Source organism: Melanostigma gelatinosum (assembly GCF_949748355.1).
Source record: "Melanostigma gelatinosum genome assembly, chromosome: 9".
Classification (NCBI taxonomy): domain Eukaryota; kingdom Metazoa; phylum Chordata; class Actinopteri; order Perciformes; family Zoarcidae; genus Melanostigma; species Melanostigma gelatinosum.
The window spans coordinates 4,176,736-4,198,353 of record NC_136642.1 but is presented as its reverse complement, the minus strand read 5'-3'; the positions used below and the strand labels follow the sequence as shown (position 1 = coordinate 4,198,353).

At 41.8% G+C, this 21,618-nt stretch overlaps 1 protein-coding gene and 1 long non-coding RNA gene across 2 annotated transcripts in view; both read right to left on the bottom strand.

Moving 5' to 3' along the window:
* The window catches only part of thsd7ab (thrombospondin, type I, domain containing 7Ab), a gene marked incomplete at its 5' end in the record, with an annotated part of 119,620 nt that overhangs the window by 89,622 nt on the left and 8,380 nt on the right, over positions 1-21,618 (bottom strand). The gene's annotated exons all lie outside the window — the stretch shown is intronic.
* LOC306782402 lies at positions 10,502-12,926 on the bottom strand. The gene is made up of 4 exons (XR_013772271.1): positions 12,814-12,926; positions 12,395-12,479; positions 12,045-12,104; positions 10,502-11,225 (listed from the first exon to the last, which is right to left on the bottom strand). It is a non-coding gene; the product is annotated as an uncharacterized lncRNA (long non-coding RNA).

The following is a 21,618-nucleotide window of genomic DNA, read 5'->3' as shown; positions in this document are numbered from 1 at the left end:
AAACATTGACGTTTTGTTTTTGTGCTTTTTCATTTTCTCTCAGCGGCTTTTGAATTCGTCGAAACATTATCACTGTAAATCGTAGAACAATAATAAAAGCTGAATAATTACATGAAAATGCCCGTTGATCAGCATACAACCTCAGTCTGCTGAGCATCGTTACTGGAGCGTGAAGAATCAATGATTGAAAGTAAAAATCATCCCGCGACTTGCAGTGCACCGAGAATTAGCATATCCCTTTAAAGAGGAGATCTTCTAAGAAAGCCTCCCCGAAGACATGATTTGCTGGAGGAAACGGATTGACCGGAGGGAAAATCAATAACAGCGAGCAACTGTTTGTGCACTTAAAGCACAAATCTCTGTCCGACAACACGAGGCGGCGATACGAAGGTTTTTCGCGTGCCTTTCGGAGCGACCCGATTGCATGAGTGTGGGGGGAGCTGCCATCGCTCTCCATATGGAGACCACGGCCGTGTGCCCGGACACACACGCTTACTGTAGGCCAGGCCAGCGCGGACCGGCTGTGAATATGTTCCTCTATTATTAATCTCTACTGTAAGCATGAAAACACAGAAACACCGCCTGTGTGTGAAGGGTCAACCAAACAATGACGGGATTTTGAGGAGTTTAATTCGTGAGGGAAAACGGGCAGAGAAGGCCAACAGTTTATGCAGTGTATGCAAATAGGCCACATATTTTAGGATTAAAGCTGGACATCAGGCATTGGCCCCTCGTTTATTCATTTATTTGTTATAATTTGTGCGGTTACAATTCTCTTAATTGTGTCAAACTGAATCTTGGGATTTCTCTTTGAGGAAGAGATTAGGTTGGCAAAATAAGCAGTTCTAGCTTCCTTTACTCCAGTATTAAAGGAAACTCTGAGGTCTTTGAGATATGAGCGATGCACTTCTAGCCCAGTGGCTTTCCAGAGCCGCTGTGACACCACAAACAGGCATGCCGGGTTATATATATTGGGGTTGCTGCATGACATCGACTTCACCAGTTCCTGAGATTTCTGGCTCTCAAAACTCACGTCCCAGCCTGTGCTCTGTTTCAGAGCGAGAACTTTTCATAGAAATGGGAGTTTGGAGTCACTTTCAAACCCTTCGTCTTGCTCACACTATCAGCAGTCGAGTGCTGGAGGACGCTGCCATGAACACGCTGCCATTTCTTTCTCAAGCAAGCAGATCAACAGAGAGCGAAGGCTATTTTTTACTCCTGTATTCTGCACGGCAATACTCTCCTCACTACTTAAATATTGTAGACATATTCTTACATGCAGACATTAAGAAGTTCTTTAGATCTTTAGATTTCATAATTTTTAAACATTATCTGGCCCCAAGATGTTCAAAAATAATGATAAAAAATAATAAAAAAGTGTATTTATCTATTTTACTTCAGTAAGTATGGTAAAATAGCAGGCAAGTGAAAATACATCCATCTCATACAGGGATCCAAAAAGATTTCTGCAACTCGTCACACTGTAGTCTGCTGTCTAAAGTTGAGTCTCTATCACATGAGAGAAAACGCTTGATGTTTGGAGGTGCAGAGGGATAAAACACGTCGTTAAAAATAACAGTCTTATAGTTCTAAAAGTCTGGATAAAACCAAGCCTTACTTGAAATATATCAACAGTACAGTACATTTAGGAAAACATCTCAAATTCAACACAATATCTGTGAATGCCAACGAGCCAATGAGTTATATAAAGATAGAGGTCATGCCAAATAAATGACAATCCAGACCACAAAGTGTGTCTGTGCCTCGACATTTAGGCGACTAAAACACTTGAGGAAAGATTGTTGTTCTGGTTTATAAAACAGTGAAAGGCAGAGCTCATGCACCACCATGACCTCCAACGTCTCGCTACATAAAGAGCAAACAGCTTCCTGTATTGGCAGCGGGTGTTTGCGTAAATCATGGATGTAATTCCTCGTGATACTGGGCTGAAAAACCTGTACAGTACACGCATCTCATCATGTAGCTCTCGTCTGATCTTCCTCACTTACACCCTGTCTTCTCCTGACAGCGAGACAACCAGAAGTGACATCACAAGGAATATCATTGTGTATAAATGAGCCACCCACGGCCTCAGTTTCCTCCATAAATTAGGAGGCGAAGAGATAGAACAAAGCTTTCAAGGAACGCGGCATTAAAAGCCTTCCTGCTTACTGCGGCGCGAGAGGCGCTAATAGACGGCCCGACGGTGGAACGCGAGAGGAGAATATCATCGCTGGATAGAGCAGGAGGTCCAAGGTGATGTGCACACACACACACACACACACAGGGTGCTATGATCGCACCAGGGGGGTGTGAGCTGTGAAAAATGCCACCCTCTATCTGAAGGTGCTGAGATAAATGAGCACACAGCTCTCGGTTTCTGCCCTTTGATTTCACTACTGCGCCGCTCCAGGTAAACATGAGAGGACAGAGGGAGGAGATGGGGGGGGGGGGGGCACAGAGCATGTGATCACACACACAGAAGGATAAATATACACGTGCATGCATACTTTTTCTGACGCACACACACACACTCACAACACACATCTATCCAAAGTTGGTTTGATATTATTGCATCCTTATATGGATCCAAATCTAGAGAGGAAACAATCAAGCAGAACACTTGAACCTGTTCTGTATTTGCGGCTTGACACTCCGTCAATAAACACATGAATCTGTTCCCCTCCCTGTGTTGCTTTTATAGTCAGTCTTTAGTCGGCGTTGGCGAGGCGATCAAACCGTTCTCTTCAGAGTCCGTGTGAGTGGAGACAACGCGATGGGATTAAACACATGCGAGATAATAGCTTCTCTGTAACTGCGATTGAACAAGCCGCCCCGGTGGGGGGTGGGAACCAATCAATTCCCTGAACTCGAACTCGAACCCTGAACTCTCCTAATACAGACACCTTTTCCCCGCTTCCTTGATCCAGTGGTAACATCTGGATCGTAACACAGTGGAGGTTTAATCAGGGGCAAGCGTCGGGACAGGAGGAGAGAGCGCCGAATCCATTAAATATGGATTAGAGTGGTAATCGCTTGAGAATGGGACATGAGGGCAGAGGCAGGCGGGAGGACAGCCAGGTGGACGTGAACCGCAACACGGGGGAGGAGGGGGGAGATGGAGGGAGATAGAGTCGCCAAGGGTGTGGCAGCGGTGGCCTTAACACGTAGGCTCAGTGTTAGCATGTCATGGTCTACATGCTAGCTTACATCTGTTCCAGAGCGAAGGAGCGGGGTAAGTGTGAATGAATGTCTGAGCGAGTGGGATCTGTTTGTTTGTGTCTGTGCACACGTCGCCCACGGTGGGGCAGTCGCCGCGACAACACTGTGCAATCCGGGAATAAATGTGGGTTAATGATGCCGCGGACCAGATGTGTTGCACTCACATGTTGGACGCTCTGCAGATGCTGCCGGCGAGCGAACGTCTGCACCACGGCTGCATATTTTCACACCGACCGCTGAAATGTGTGATTTATATCCGCGACACAGGACTCGTAAGTGGCTCAGCAATTACAGAGCAGTCCTGTGGTGCAGTCTGGGAAAGTGTGGATCAGGTGTGTGTGTGTGTGTGTGTGTTTTACTTGAAAGCTGGGGTCAGCAACATTGGAGAAACCAGCGTGAAATGCTCAGACAGTGTGATAAACACCCGGTGGCAATCGGGGAGTCCCCGCTAGCTCGTACTCCGCTGAAGTCTTACAGACTAAACACGCAACCAACAAGATTTCATGGGCGCAAGCAAAGGCAATAAACTAAGCTATGCACCATTTGCACACGCATCACCAAGGCTCGTATGGTAAACGATAAGGCCCCTCACACAACTACACAACAAGTTACCAGCAGAGTGTGACCTCGATGTCCAAGCAGATTCTGTTCAGGTTGTACCGGTGGAAGCAGGTTTTCTAAACTAAACCACATTTGCACTGCGGATCATCTGTGACAACTCCACCCATGAAACACCACAATATTGCTTTTCTGATTTCATATATGTGAATAAATATTTTGCCGTTTGAATATCGAATCCTGTACTGCCCAGGTGGCCTTGAGCAAGGCACTGGACCACCAACCTACCACCCCTCTGGTCCTTATACTAGGACATGGTGATTGTTAAATGCAGAGAACTATTGCTGTGTAACAGAAAGAAAGCACGTTTCATTTGAAATCTGGCTCTTGGGGCGTAAAACCTTCTCTGGCGAAATCCTCCATATCTGAGAATAAATAAGAACTCAAATATCATCGACAAAGGGATGTGGCAACGAGCAGCCTGGTTTGGCCGCCGGTTGTATTTTGTAGACGGGACCCTCGATAGAATGTCCCGCACTCCAAAGAGTCACTTTTAAAGGCGCCCCAGTCGGTGGAGGATCAAAGCAACTCAGGAGCCCTGGACTCATCTTAAACATGTGCTCTTCTGATCAAAACACCGCTCTGCAATGCCTCCATTGAGATTGAGCAAAAGGAACGTGAAAGTATGAATGAGCGGCTTTGATATCGGCTCCGGGTAGAACATAGAGTAAAGCCATTTTCTAGTTAAGATAAGAGGAAAGCTTTGAGCCGCCATTGCTCGTAGTCTTCAGCCGATGTTGCTCCATTTACTCAGCAAATTCTCGATTTTTTTATTTCCCAGACTGAATCGACTGGTATGCAACAGTGTTGCCTCAAAGGCCAACGCGGTGTCTTTGAACGCCGCTTGATGGCGGCGGCTTAAAAGTCACCCGTGTCTTTTGACAAGCAGGCTTCGACAGATGTGTCGGGGCGCGGCGGCAATACCGCGGATAAATTGAACCCGACAGACGGAAATAAATTCCAGACGAAATTGAAGAGCGCTCTTCCTCCTCGTCCTTTCAGTCGTGTAGGAAACCCACCGCCCGCCCTCTCTTACTGCTGCCAATATATGATCAGCGTTAATAAAGAGAGGAGCTCTGACTTGGTCAATCGCAGCATTTGGCAGCAGAGAAGTCTTATTAGTATTTCCATCCCGAGAGGCTGCATTCATTTTCTCTCCTGCTCTTTCACACCCATTCCATCATCTCTGTTCTCTTAGGCCGTCTCTCTCCCATACGCCTTCCACTTTGCCTTTAACACACAACAGCCTCCCAGAGGGGGGATCCACCCATACGTGAGAGGCATCGGGTATCTACTCTGACAAGAGAGCATTATAGTGTCAAGCACCACTAAAGGTTAATACTGCCAATTTCCATGCTGCAGGCTGTAAAAGGCTTTGATGATAGCCCGTTCTTCTTTTTAAGAGATGATCGCGCTGTTGAGCGGAGCAGACGGCACCCGGAGTGGCTTTTCTACTCCGGTTCTTCCTCTCCCGTATTGCCCTCGTCATCCTCGTGCATTTTTTCCAGTTTCCCTGTACTTCAGCTCTCCTCTATCTCTGAGGAGTAGCTGTGGTTTCCTCACAGTTATGAGGGGCTAACTGCCATGCTGGAGAGCAATGAGAGCAATCTGTTGAAATAAGATGTGATAATACTCACAAGAATACTCTGGACTTCATAACATGTGTTGAGATTCATGAGCTTTTTTTCAACTGCAAATTCTCTGTTTTATCGAATAAGATAAAGTTTGTTTTGTTTTGACCAACTTCCTGCCATCCCGCTGATCAGAAGATCGACACTTGGCGTCCAGGTATCCTCCGTGCAGAATATTGTCACGCAAAATATCTCAATATCTCTACGGCGTGGTATCAGAATTGAACAAGAATTAAAATCACGTCATACGGTGATGATTCATCTCGGACTATTTCAAAAACAACTCTGGATGTTGACGGAAACAGCAGGCGATAATGAGGTCAGGGTGCACCGACTGCTCCAGAGTGAATCGTTTCAACCTGCAAATGTCGTGTCGCGCCGACGACTGTCTGAACTGAATGCAGCAAGTAATTCATGATATTAGTTCTCAACCCTTTTCTCAGTGAAGGGAGCAGACGGTTTGTTGTTGCTATTTGGTACCATTCACCTGGTTTGTCTTTAATATTTCTTTGATCAGATAAAGAGGTATGATTCTCCTAACATTCATAAATGTGGACCAAGCATTGTGCTGGTCTGTCACTCGCTCTCCAAGCTTCTTTGCATTGTCTCTGTGCCGGCTACACCATTTACAACTCATTTAATGAAGTGAGGACGGATAAACGCTCTCCAGAGTTTGCTAACTGTTAGCGAGCTCATGAGCAATAAGTACGGACCATTCCTCTCTTGTGAGGCGGTTCATACTCCGACAGAGGAGGTTGAATAAAAGTCGATAGCGGAACGCTCCTATTGGGCCGACATTCTGTCCTTTATTTTGGACTCTGCAGCTTTCTGTTGATCAGACGTCCAAATCTGCATGTCAAAGTTCACCAAGGCTGAACTTCATTTAAAAACATACACCAACATTACAGATGAGACGAGGAGGACGCCATCACACGTCACTCTCACGAGCACGAGTAGGTGCACACTTCCTTACGTGCAGTGATACGGTTGGCGGGTGTAGTTCGGCAGAAAGAAAATAGTTCCCACATGAAACTGCTGTAGATCTTCTGATGATTTATGGGCGGAGACATTGCTGTTGAGGAGTTCAAATGCATATTTTGTACACAGCAAAGTCTGACCCACAACCTTCCTGTGCTAGCGCCGCCCGCAACTCCGTCCTCAACATTACTCCTGAGCAGTAAAATGTTGTCACATAAAACTCTCGTCTATCAGGAGGAGACACTGTGGAGAACGGTCCTCGCGTCAGCAGTGTGACATATTCACCGAGCGCAGTGAAACAGAACGAGGCGGTCAGGATGGTGGATGGGAGTCTGTCTTCTACCGCCCACGCGAGCAGCAGGCATGGATATTATTGTTGCTGCAATTCACCACGGCCATGAAGTCTCTCTGACCTTAAAGAAGGAGTTCAGTATATTACTCACGCGGTCGCTGTAATCCCTCCTCCTCCTCCATGCTGTCGGAGAAGTGACCCCTTACTAACGTGACTACGTCGTAAGAGATGGGGGACAAATCCACCTTTCCACCGTCCTCGTATGGCTGAACGAGGTCTGTGAGACTGGTTCCTTATTGAGCTGCATGGATAGATGGATGGTCGCATAATAGACAATATATTAAAATCTTACACTTAAAAGACTGAGCTTGGAACAGAAAATCGACTGTTTGTGTGTCTGATCTTTTAGAACGTAATCGCTCTCGAAAGGGATTTAATGGTCAGTATAGACAGCGGGAATTACAACTCTCTCAACAAAGCAGCAAACACACAAAGGAGCCCCACTGTGGCTCCGGGTGACATGTTGCTTCATTATCATGAACACAGGCACTGTAGTTTTAGGAATAAATCCCACATACGCCGTCCCACTGCCGTAAAAAAACAATGAGGATTGTGTATTAATGCGCAGCTGAAAACAGTCCCAAAAATACACTGTTTACTCCTGTTTGAGTAACTTTTGCCCGGCTGTTTTAGGAAAAACTACTGCGCCCTCAGTGTTTCTGGAAATGATTTGTCCTTTAGTTATATTTGTGGCATGTTTTAAAGATTTACATTTTCACTCGGAACCAACGGGTTGTAGGTTGAGATCCTCAGACAATGAAGGTAAGTTCAAAAGTACTGAGAGACATCGTTAGTTTTGGTGTTTTCACAATGCCGGCGGTATTCTTTAACACAGAAGAAATCTGAAATGATTCTGTCAACAAGTGGTCGTATTTGCTTAAATTTAATGACACTTGAGCTGACTTTCAGCACCGCATGCAGATATTTCAGAAACATCCAGCTGAGACAGAGATATGTAGATAGTTCTGAAGTTCAGTGTTGTGTCTCACACTGCATTTCTAATATAGTAGCGTCTACTGCATAATGCACAGGTTGTAGAAGACGAGGCTGCCCTTTGTCAGCAGCTCTGAAGTTCTGAATGAAGTCAAAGTGCAGCGGCAGTTTACTGAGCCGGCAGGAACCAGAGATGGACGTCTGTCATGGTCCAGTTTGTATTTGAAGTATGGAAAACTGAGGAACAGAAGTAATCTCCCCTCTTTCTCCCACCGCTTCACTCAATTTAATTCATCCGTGGCTACAGTTTCAGTCACACGGGGCCCGACAGTCAACGAGAAAAGACCGTGGGCGCGAGGCCGAGCAGGCTTTTAATGATATTAATCCTCTGTAAACTGGACTGGGGGGAGATTCCATCAGGAATGAGCCTCTCTCAAATAGCTGACCCAGTGCTGTCGGTGCTACTTAAACGGCTCCCACGCCGGCTCCTCCTACTGTGATTTAGGGGTGGTGGGCTGCAGTACTTGTGGAGGATCAATGGTAGGGTGGGGTCCACGCAGAAACCACACACCCATGTACGAGTGCACACATGCCAGTTCGGATTGTCTGACAGTCTGACTGGAGGGTTCACCAGCAGGCTACAACAGCAGGACTGACCTACATTTCATTCTCACACACGCGCACACGCACACACACACACACACACACACACACACACACACACACACACACACACACACACACACACACACACACACACACACACACACACACACCAGGGTTTCCGCCACAGTTTTAGTCTCGTCTGAGAGGAAAAGCCTCTGAAAAAAAAAGCACCTGGATCAACACGGGACACTAAAGTTGCCGACTGAAGCCCAGAGTGAGAAAATGTGTTCAGAGACGTCGAGCTCTCCCGAGCAGAGCGACCCGCTTCACCTGGTTAATGGGCAACTCTGGGATACACACTTCCACACTAGTGGCATGGTGAAGACAGGTCCAGGTGCACGACTCACAGCAAATGCAGCACACTGCGGTGTAGACCAGAGACAGGACGTGTACTACCCAGTACTGTGAATAAATACCATTTCGAAGTACTGGTATTTTAGCTGTTTTTCATTTTGTGTGAGTATTTACTTTGCGAAATTTAAGGGGAAATATTGTGTTCCACTCCATTTATTTGACATCTACAGTAGTTATGTTACTGGATTTATTGACTTACTATCATTTAGTTCTTGGACAGTTACAAAGTCATTTTCAGGCCAATACTTCCTCATGCAAATGTTTTAAAAGCATTATAAAAGCATTATAAGTAGAAGGCTTTTTCTGACCAGTATGCAGCACTCGACCTCAAGTCCATTTGTTCCTTCTGACGACGTAAATCCTACAAAAAAAAGTCACAAATATATCCTTTCCTTTTTCAATAATTACTGTTTTAGAGAAGTATTGCCCCGACTCTAATAATAAACCACTGTTGCCGGGTTCATGTCGGTGAAGAAACAAGTTACATTGGTGCTCACTGTTGTTACGGAGCTGTATGACGCAGAGGAACAAGATATTTCAGGCGTTGCTGTTTCCCCACTGTGGTACTGTTGCTTTAAGAAATATAACCTCATTTCCTCTCCGTTGCAACAGTTGCAGCAACGTGTCTTGTCAAACAGGAGATAAATTACAAACATAGTGAAAGATACGATTTCACCGAGGATCCCGCAATGTTCTCAAACAACTACTCGAAAACAATGAGGAAAAAAAAAAGCAGACGACTGAACAGCCACATAATCAACTGTGTGACAGTTTAGCATATTTCCCATTAAATAGATGTCAAGCGAGCGTGATAGGTACGGTCACAGGTAGCAGGGGCACATGACATATACACAGTCATCATATTATCTCTGTTGCCATGACCACAGCTGTCAGCAGCTCCAAGATGAGGGGGTGGAGGGGGGGGGGGCAGCTCGAGCTCCTGACTGACAGATGTGACAGCTATATAATCCTGTTCGTCCTGCTCTCTCACACACACACACACACACACACACACACACACACACACACACACACACACACACACACACACACACACACACACACACACACACACACACATACACGTTTTTGCTACATGGTGGGGACGCCTGTGTAGAGGTTACGCGTGGGGACCTCATTTTCTGAATGGAATAACGGCATACTTTTCATCACATAAATTTTGTTTTGGTCCTGGGAACCAAAATATCAACTCAAGTATCAAAACTTCTCAAATTTAACAAACTGAATTTTTGTCTGGTGTTTCTATCCCAGCGGGGACGCTCCTATCATGTCATAATACAAACCACCACCAGGGGACACTGTTAAAAATGTGTCTTTCAAGCCTATATACGGAATTCAAGCCTATATAAGGTATTCAAGCCTATATAAGGTATTCAAGCCTATATAAGGTATTCAATGGAGGGTAAGTTTATAGAAACTAGAGCTTTATTTTAAAAAAAGAGTTGTTTCTGTATTATATTTTGTTAATTCATTTAATATTGCATTTGTGGATTCACCATTAAATGTTGTAATTGTATAATGACTCATCTGTGTATATTGAACTCCACTCAATGTAAATGTCAGATCAGAATCAGAAATGTTCAAACTTCACAGCTTTATTTCAAAGTTCTGTGCATTTTTCAGATATAGTACACTGAATATTACAGTTGAAAGCATTACAGTTTTGATACTGTGATATTCAGTGCTTTGTATTTCAGTTGAAAAAAAACCTACAAATGATGGAGCTGAATATCACAGTATCACAACTGCAATGCTCTCAGCATAATATTTCAAAGTAGTATTTCACTTGCAAAACAAATACTGAACTTGACTACTACAATACTTAAATTGTAATTCTGTAAACATTATTTCAACACTTACTGTTTCAAAACCTTTCAATGCCTCACAACTGTTGTGTACAACTTCTATTACAACTGCACTGCAATGTACACTTTTTAAGTGTAGTGAAATGGTTTTAAATAACAAAAAATACAACGAAAATATGTTTGTGTATCACAAAATAGATTCGTACAACTTTAATGCCGTAACGCAAATAGAAATATTCAAATATTTAACAAAGAAAACGAGGAATGTCAAAGAGAACAGGCACGATTATGAATTCTTCAAAAAAAACAAAAAACCTGTTAAACCTTCCATTTGACAATATTGAACAACGTCCAGTAACAGAAGTGCATAAATGTCCAGCAAAGATTGTACCTGTAGTCTTCCATCTGAACACAATAGTGCACAAATGTAAAAGCTTACCTTTCTTGCAAAGACTTTCGCTTTAGTGCATCAATTCGGTTTTTTGTGTAAAATTTCACTGCCTCCCACCTCCTTCCTTTGAGAGCTAGTGGTGACGTCTGAATGCATTCCAGGAACCTTCCAAGATCTGATGTGGTCCATGAGTGTTTTTTCCACAGCCTGGATTTCGTCGTTGGTCCACTTCTGTTTTTTTGTTTGTGATGACCCTGAATAAAATGAGACAGTAATTTAATGTTATTCAAAAACCAGCAAGTACTGAGGCTATAATGTTGTATCGATCTTGACTGTAGCAGTACACAAAATACGAGTAGAACAACCTGTAGTTGCAGTAACATAAGTATTTGGAGCAACAGTGTCTAATACAAAAATAGAACTCGCAGCAGAAATATAGACGGTAGTTGCAGAAGTATGAACAAAGACACGGTTTACTAACACTAGCTTCAGTAGTACATGACACAAGTGGAGTACTTCATTTAAAACAACTGGTCATTGTCCATTTAGTCCAGAGGACATTATGTGATTTAGGACTAGATGAGATCTACTGACCTGAACAAATGAGTCCTTTACATAGATGATTCTGAATTCAATATACTGGATGATGTGAAATTATATTTCCTTACGTAATGATGCCAGTTACTTTAATATGGTGTTTCATTAGCCTCAAAACCTGGGCACACAAAAACCAGGTGCGTGATAGAAACGCACAGAGTAATATTGAAAGTTAAAGTATACTCACTATGCAGAATGGACAAAATAATATATTTATAGTAGGCTGAAATCATTGGATAATAATTATCGATGCATTAATGAATGTATCACTTTAATGTTGCAGCTGGTAAAGGTGGAGCTCATTTGAACTACTTAATACACGTATTAACTAAGTTACATACTACATAACGATACATGATAGTTTATTAGTTTATTTCTATTTTGGATAGGGAATCTATAAAATGTATTCTCATGTCAGTGGACTCACTTAATAACTTGATCCTAGGTGAGAAACTGAAAAACTTTGAAAAGATTACCTTTTTTTGTGTGTGATTGACCAGAGGCCTCTCCAACCAGCATCTTTTCATCCAAACTACCTATTAAAACACAAGCAAAACTGAGAATAACAGACTTTCAATTAATTTCATACATCCAATCAAATAGTGTCTACAATCTGTTGGTGCCCACAGAATAAACACTCATGTGGTATTTTAAGGAAACTGTATTAGGGAAAGTGATTGGAAATAAATCAATAAATAATACAGGCAAGGTAAAAGGCATGCAAATGATTAAGGCTAGCAATGTACCTGGACAGTGTGTGCTTTCTTTCCAAGAGAAATATTTTATCAGAAATTTTCACAATCCTCACATTTACTCGAAATATTACCTTTGGCTGGATGTGGATCATCCTCATCACTGTACTCAGAACTTGATAGAGGTTCTCTTTTGTCTCTGAGCATTTGTCTGTTGAGCTTAAAAAAAGAAAGGATTAGACTTGGATATTCTTCATTGTAAAATCACAAGCATTTAACAATAATAAATGTCAAGACAAAACAATAGACTAAAACTAGGCAACATGTTTAGAAAAGAAATTGAGTGCTGGGCTCTTAGGTTTATTTTCCTGTGCCTTTATTTGAGATGCGAGACGTTAGCTCAAAAGACTTGTGCTTTGTCTCGTAGTGGCACTTCACATTACCGCTTTCAATAATCATCACAGCCTCTGAAAATATTACCCTGATTCCTGTAAACTGACAGATGTCATGGCCCTTTTCATGTTAGAATGTGAAGTTTTGCAAATAAACTTACAACTCCACTGTCGGTTCTCATGAGCTCTGGAACACTTGTGTCCTCATCGACATCAGCTGGAGTGGGGTCAAGAATATCGGTATTGTCACTGGACCGCTGGTGTTCTTCCTGAAAAACAAATAATTTTTTTGTAATGTTTAGACAGGCTCCCAACCTACCAGTCTGCCTACCTATCAGTCGACCTACCAGTCTACCTACCTACCTACCAATCGACACTGTTTTACATAAATAAAATAATACACAACCAAACAACAAATACTACAACTTATATTTCATCAGACATTATGAATAAGTGGCTGCAGTGCAAACTATTTAATTTCTCCTTGTGGGAAACACTGTCGTAATAATGGAAGTCTAATATGTGTGATTAACTAGCTGTAGTCTGTAAGAAATGAATTACTCTAGCATTGTTTTGATTTCTGTTCGACATTCACAGTCGAGCAGGTTAACTGTCAATTAAGAACCCAAAGAAGATGACATATCCTACCTCGTTGGTCTGTTCAGGGTTAAAGCCATCTGTCACATCAGCGCCTGCAAATATATTAGAGGATAGAAATGTTAATATGGTTTACGATGAACTAATAACTTCAACATCATCTTTGATGGGTCAAAATGTGTTTCATTTGCGTCTAGACTATTTTTAAATAGTTATATGATTTAAACCCTGAGAGTATGATCAGTTTGGGATTGAAACCAATAGACTCCCTGAAGTATTCAGTATAATATTCTCCACTATTACAAAAGACTTTCTCAGTATTTCAAGCTGCAGTGGTAGAATTTTGTGTAATTAAAATTGTTGCCTGAGCTGCTATTATTACATTTTGACTGAAATTAAAAGTAATTTGTTCTGGTCTTATAGGCTGCATTATAGTAAGGTGATCTACTTATTTCTGAAAGTATGAGGCTAAATATTCTACTTCAATACCCATGGTTATTTGAATTACAATATCTGCTTACATGTGAAGAAATACTTTTTTTTAAAGTTAACCTTGACTCAATATGTCAAATATGTCTCTTTGTTGAGCATAATATTCACGTTCTGTGGGAAAAGATAATGATGATAAAATATAAATTCTAAACAATATCTAAATATCATTTTGTGACTGTAAAAAAGCCCCACGATGTGTAAATTATCCATTTGTAGTTAACTGTAATTAGTTGTCCAGCCTTCCGTTAACGGTAGGCTGGTCTCAGATCGCATACCTGCAAACTCATGAGTGAAAAAGGTGACAAGCCCGAAACAGTGAACAGTGTGATGAGAGGACATGTGAGCCCTTGTTGCTGTAGTTCATCTCCTTGGAGCAGAGGCTACATTTAGCCTGAATATCAATGTGTTAAAACACTGTGACAGCAGGAAGCTGCACTCACGTCTGTTCAGACCTCCACCTTTATCCAGACCCACCTCCACCTTTATCCAGACCCAGCTCCACTCACAGCTCTGTTAGCTGCACATGTTAGCTTAGTGTTAGCTAATATTAGCTGTCCATCTCGGTTAACTTCCAGCACATTGCAACAGCTCTTTTTATATGGCAGTACATGTACCAACATTAGGAGCAAGGATAATAATTAAAAACTTACCATTTCCATCCAGGTTCCACAGCTAGCCCGTCAAGTTACATGTGTGTGGAGCCGCTCGACAGTCTGAGGCAGTGAGTCACCTCTCCACGGGCGCATGCACTGATGGGGGAGGGGCCACGCCATGGTCCCCATGATGATGGTAAACGTCAGGTTTTGTGTAATGTCAGCAATGAAACTTAAGGTACTTTACACAGAACATGACATTGACTGTCCCCACCGTAACCTCACCCATCCCCCACTCCTTCGGTCACGATCAGCATGAGGGAGCTCTGAGGCTCGGCCTGGTCTGCAGCCGTTGTTAATAACTTAGACAGGTAATAGTAATTACTAAAACGGAAGGATTACATAAAATACCTGCTTAAGTTGAGACTTTATTGCTCAACTAGAATTTAGTATAAAGTATGTAAAAAAAAATTCAATTAAAAAAGGACATTGAAATGAAACAAGCATTTCTAATGAAGTTAAGTAATAGAAGCATTTTTGAACTGTTAAAAAATTATACAACCATTGATATTCATAAAATAGAAACTACAACTATTTACAAGCCATTGTATTCAACATAAGTATTTATATGTGTATTTAACTAACATATTATGAAAAGACTGTTAATGATGTGTACATGTTGCTGTTTCTGTTGGGTGCAATAAAAACACTTGTAAATGGCTTTTTATGCTAAAGTTCACATATGATGGACACAAGAGGACCCTCTTCAAGGTACAATTAGATTCAAGTCATTAGCATGCTGCTAACAGGAGATAGCATTCCAGAGGGTCTGCAGATTTTTCCGCAATATTTTCCTATTCAAGTCATCAAGGGGAATGTTGCCAAGCAATTTCCCATCAAATTCAACCATGTTGTGAGAAGTTATGATTATTTGAAGGATGGGGCAGTTGGTCATCACTTTCCATTAATTTTATCCTGGCAAAATCCCCCATTCAAATGTAGGCCAATTCCCTCCTCCCGCGCAGGCATGCTAAGTGCTAGGGAGTACCATCCAACTTGAATGTGCCTCATTGGGGCCTGTCTACAACATATTAAAAAAACAGGGCTCTGACATCTTCCGAAGTAAAAGATGGTCTGATCTCATCAAGAGTACGACAGGGTGTACAGCTTAGGGACATGTACCCCATGCTGAAGTCTGAGTTTGATACAGGCAAAAATCAGTTCTGGATAATCTAGAGGGATTTTTTCCAGGTGGTCCTATTGTAGGCCTTGTCCACAATGTGTGTGCACAATCTGGGGGTTCTAGGACCCATATTTGAGAAATTATGGCCATTCTTGCATATGCCAAAATATAAGTGAATAAGGCCCCAATTGAGCCCAATTAAGCCCTTTGTGGCTGTTTTTGGGGACCTTAACTTGCAGCTATGAGGCCCAGATTATAGGTGTGTAATGGTGACGAGCCCCTCTTTGAGGCAGAAAGGGATTTAAAACCCTACCCCTTTTTAAAGTATAAAAAGTTTGAGAAAAGACTGGTAAAATCTGGATTGTGACCACTTTTTAATATTGATCAATTTTAAAACACTTGTCAATGGCCTTCTTTGATGAAATTCACATATGATGGACAAAACAGGACCCTCTTCAAGGTTCAATTGGATTCAAGTCGTTAGCATGCTGCTACCGGAAGTTAGCTTTCCCAAGGTTCTACAGATATCTCGCTTTAGATCCTGCATCACCTTATCACAGGCGACTGATTTATGCAAAAATCAGGCAGTTCCAACCTTTCACTACGATTTAATGGCCCGTTTCTCACTTGCCAAAACAGGCCGAAAGATGAGGTCATATGCCTCAATTTTGACTTTTGGGGCTGTTTTTGGGGACCTTAACTTGCAGCTACGAGGCCCAGATTATAGGTGTGTAATGGTGACGAGCCCCTCTTTGAAGGAGAAAATGAATCAAATCTCTACTTTAAATTAAAGTGGACATTTTGAGAGAAAAGACTGTTGAAGGCCATGTCGGAACATAAGTGTCATCTGGGTAGAGACATCCATAGTTCACTATGGGAAAAGTGTTTGGAATGTCCCATTGAGTTTTATACCATTTAACGATGGGGCAAAGATGGAATGACTGTGAAAATTTCACGGTCCTAGCCCATTGTTTTATGGGGTAATTAGGCCAAATAACTTTAAAATGAAGAAAAATGCCATATATTACTACGGGAAAAGTGTACCGAATTTCCTATTGATTTTCATACCACGTGGTTTGTGGCCAAGGGCCGACTGACTGTGAAAATTTCAGCGTGCTACCCCATTGCTTTCTAGGGGTATTAACTGAACGTCTATTTAAGCCAAATAAATGCTAAATGCCATGAATCACTATGGGAAAACTGTACAGAATTTCCCGTTGATATTCAGACCATTTCATCTTGGGGCAGAGGTTGACTTAATGTGAAAACTTCAGCCTCCTAGCCCATTGTTTTCTAGGTGTCTTTAGGCAGAATTGAGTCAAAAGGCCGTAATTTCTACGTGTACGGAGTTTACCATAGCAGAAAGTGTATCATCGCAGAAAGTGTATGGAATTTCCCCTTGATTTTCATACCACATGGTCTTTGGCCAAAGGTCGACTGACTGTTAAACTTTCAGGGTCCTAGCCCATTGCTTTCTATGGGAATTTGGGCCGAGTTCGGTGAGAAATCCATAATTCACTATGGGAAAAGTGTTTGGAATTTCCCCTTGATTTTCATACCACATGGTCATTGGCCAAAGGTCAACTGACCGTTCAATTTTCAGGGTCATAGCCCATTGCTTTCTATGGGAATTTGGGCCGAGTTCGGTGAGAAATCCATAATTCACTGTGGGAAAAGTGTTTGGAATTTCCCCTTGATTTTCATACCACATGGTCATTGGCCAAAGGTCGACTGACCGTTCAATTTTCAGGGTCCTAGCCCATTGCTTTCTATGGGAATTTGGGCCGAGTTCGGTGAGAAATCCATAATTCACTATGGGAAAAGTGTTTGGAATTTCCCCTTGATTTTCATACCACATGGTCATCGGCCAAAGGTCGACTGACCGTTCAATTTTCAGGGTCCTAGCCCATTGCTTTCTATGGGAATTTGGGCCGAGTTCGGTGACAAATCCATAGTTCACCCATCTCATCCAGTTCACCCAGTTCACCCATCTCACCCAGTTCACCCATCTCACCCAGTTTACCCAGTTCATAATATCCCATCAAATTCAACCATGTTGTGAGAAGTTATGACTAGTTGAAGGATGGGCCGTTTGAGTAATCACTTTCCATTCATTTTATCGTTCAAAATGCCCCATTCAAATGTAGGCCAACTGCCCCTCTTCCCGCGCAGGCATGCTAAGTGCTAGGGAGTCCCATCCAACTTGAATGTGCCTCATTGGGGCTTGTCTACAACATATTAAAAAAGCAGGGCTCTGACATCTTCAGAAGTAAAAGTTGGTCTAATCTCACCAAGAGTGCGACAGGGTGTACAGTTTAGGGACGTGTACCCCATGCTGAAGTCGGAGTTTGATACAGGCAAAAATCTTTTCTAGATAATCTAGAGGGATTTTATTCAGGTGATCCTATTGTAGGCCTAGTCCACAATGTGTGTCCACAATATGCGGGTTCTGGGATCCATATTTGAGAAGTTATGGCCATTCTTGCATATGTCAAAAAATCCACTAATATAAGGGATTAAGGCCCCAATTAAGCCCTTTGTGGCTGTTTTTGGGGACCTTAATTTGCAGTTACGACGTCCAGATTATAGGTATGTAATGGTGACGAGCCCCTCTTTGAAGGAGAAAAGGATTCAAAACTCTACCCCGTTTTAAAGTATAAAAAGTTAGAGAAAAGACTGGTGTAAACTGGCTTTCGGCCACTTGGGAAGATAAGTGTCATTTGGTTCGAATCCTTTCTGTTGGGTGAAATAAACAGTCCATTTCCAATTGATATTCGCACTATTTAATCTGTGGGCAAAGGTCGACTGGCTGTGAAAATGTCAGGGTCCTAGCCCGTTGTTCTCTATGCGAATTTAGGCCAACTTAGGTCACAAATCCATAGTTCACTATGGAGAAAGTGTTTGGAATTTCCACTTGATTTTCATACCATTTAATGAATGGGCAAACCTTGAATTTCTGTGAAAATGTCAGCCTCCTAGCCCATTCTTTTCTGGGGAAATTAGGCCAAATAAAGTCAAGATAAAGTCAAAATGCCATAAATTACTACAGGAAAGGTGTACGGAATTTCCCATTGATTTTCATACCACTCAATCTATGTGGAAAGATTTAATTACTGTGAAATTGTCAGCATGCTAGCCCATTGCTTTCTAGGTATTAACTGAACGTCTATTTAAGCCAAATGAATGCAAAATGCCATAAATCACTACGGGAAACTGTACAGAACTTTGGAAAATCGTAACTCGGCAGTCCGGAAGGGCGGGACAAAAAGTCAGGGTTTTTATCCTTACCCCAATGCAATGTTGCTCCAAGTTCTTCCTATAGTATATATATAGTGTTGTGCGCAAGAGAGTTTTATCCTCAGATTCCATGCATTAGATCAGAAGGTCACCACGGGAATATTCAAAGTAAGAGTTAAAAAATGAGGCCTGTAGCCACCATATAGCTAGTTGTTACAAAACAACTTACAATGAGCTTTGCTAGCTACAAGGGGTGCCACCATAGAAATACATTTTACGGTTTTCCGTGGTCTATTGAAGAGTTAGTTGTTATAATGACAACGCACGTCTGTGTGGCTAAGTGTTGTTGCAGCTTGGAAGAGAGCAGACTTAGCTCCAGAGACAGATGGCTAGCTACTGAGCTAGGTAGCTTATCTTTCTCCTGAGCAGGCAGGGAGTTATTCCATTATTTACATGTATCACAGGCTTTGTCTGACCTTTTGTTTCTTCTGGAAATGTTTGCCCTGTAAAATCATACTAAGCATACTTAAGCACGGTGCAAAAACACTGGCACTGCACTGTTATGAATTGCCATCATGATTCAGCCAGAGAAACTGATATGAAGAGGTCAGAAAAGCATTATGAGCTCGCAGCTGCTTGTGAGAACTGCTGGTGCGAAAAATAAATCATGGTACACCAAAGAGTGAAATGTAGAAGGGCCCACTTTCAGCACCAGCCAGATGAGTAGCAACTTGGGTGGCTAATTTTCTGTAAATAGGGAAGCATTCAAGCATTGTTAAATTAGCAAGCTGGCTAGCAAACTAGACAACTGGCTAGTTAGCTAGCTTGCTAATTCCACTATGCTTAAATGCTTCACTAGTTACAGAAGATGGTCACAACAGCGGGCTGGTGGCCAGCAGCATCGCTGGGTCTAACAGTCCCTCGCCCTAACTCCCTATACAGAAAGTTTATTTTTTAGCTTTTGCAGCGTTATCTATGGTCGTAATAGTGGTCCAAAATGATGTCAAATTGCATACTTTAAGTAAAAAATATTCAAATATCCTTGGAGGACAACCAAACCCAAACTATCCTAGTATATTTTATTCAATGTAGAAATTCACGACTCTTTATCCTGCTGCGTAATATATCCTGTCTGATATGCTGCTCCTAAAACCTGAATAAATAGCTCACACCCTGTTGATTTCAGGCTGAAGGCATCGTACAGTAAAATATGTTTTAGAGTGATACTATAGGCTACAAATAACAGGAAAGCACTTTAAGTATTAACACTATGGGTAAATATATAAGCACACCACCGTAACCCTATACTGTTTCAGTTGGCGTATTATAGACCTACTATAGAAGATGCATAGCATTTGAATAGTATAATAATAGAACAATCAAATCAAAAACTGACACAGAATGCTATAACATGCTTAAAGATATAATAAATAAATAATTCAATTAATTTAGTAGAGTCCAAAATCATAAAACATAAATAAATAAGGAGCAAGACATTGCTGACACCAGCCCACACACACGCCAACAAGTGAATGAATAATGGGAGTAATGGGACTTATTTTTCTCCGACTTCAAGAACGGCATCTGGCTATATCAATGTGCTTTCCCACGCTGTACAAGAGTGTGTGGATGAAGCATTAAGTTGCGACTCTCTATGCTTTGTGATGTTACTACTCCCCTTGTCTTTTCAGTCATTACTGCAAAACCTCTCCTCAGTGAGTCCGCAACTTGTCATATGTAGTTTACACGGAGATTAGCCTAATATAACGATTGCAATAGTAAGTGTACACAAGAAAATAGCCGCCCCTCAAACCATCCTGCTGTATTGATTTAAAGGAAAATGTCTTTTCTACTCCTATTTTATGTTTATGGATACAACTCTAAACCTGCATTTGTCTGTTATCATCAATATCATTGTCATTGAACAGTGAGCACTGTTTAAAAGTTAGTTTTAAAAAAGCAGTGCAACAAAACAAGACCTTATTGATCTTACACCTCTGACATGGCAAAATAAATCAAATATAGACTATTATTATAATTGTTGTTGTTATTGTCAATAATATCAATGATGAGATAATGAATTGTGGTAAAATATCATTACAATTGTATGGAAGAAACTTAAAACAGGCATTTTACATGAGAAATATATAGACAATATACATTATGGTTATCGTTGTTTTCATGCAAATTTTTAAAAAACTATAGCAATATAAATAATATCAATATTAATATTAAGTATTTGTGTATTTATTTATTTATACATATATTTATTTTTTATCAAATGTAGCATTTCATTCATGCTTATCTTTGGTCAAAAAGACACATTTAAAGTGTATTCCCAAACTGTAATACTACTTTTGACCAATAGGGGGCAATAGAGAGTGGACAAACAGCGATACACACTTCAAGAACAGCCTACCTCATGGGGACTGCAGTACTAGTGTGTATACACTAGGGGAGCATTCATACACACACACACACATTTTTTTCTTGAAAATGGTTTCCAGGGGACTTCTGAGAAAACTACATGGGGCATGTCTAGACACTGTTCTGAAGCTTGTAGGAGGGGTTTGCCGGTGGGGACCTCAGTTTTTGTCCCCACGGTGACACGAGTCCCCATGGGTCTGTGTGCAGTCAGGTCAAAGTCCCCACCGGGATACAAAGACAAACACACACACACACACACACACACACACACACACACACACACACACACACACACACACACACACACACACACACACACACACACACACACACACACACACACACACACACACACACACACACACACACACACACACACACACACACACACACACACCGGCCTGTCTGCTGGTACGAGGAGTTTAGGAGTCTGATCA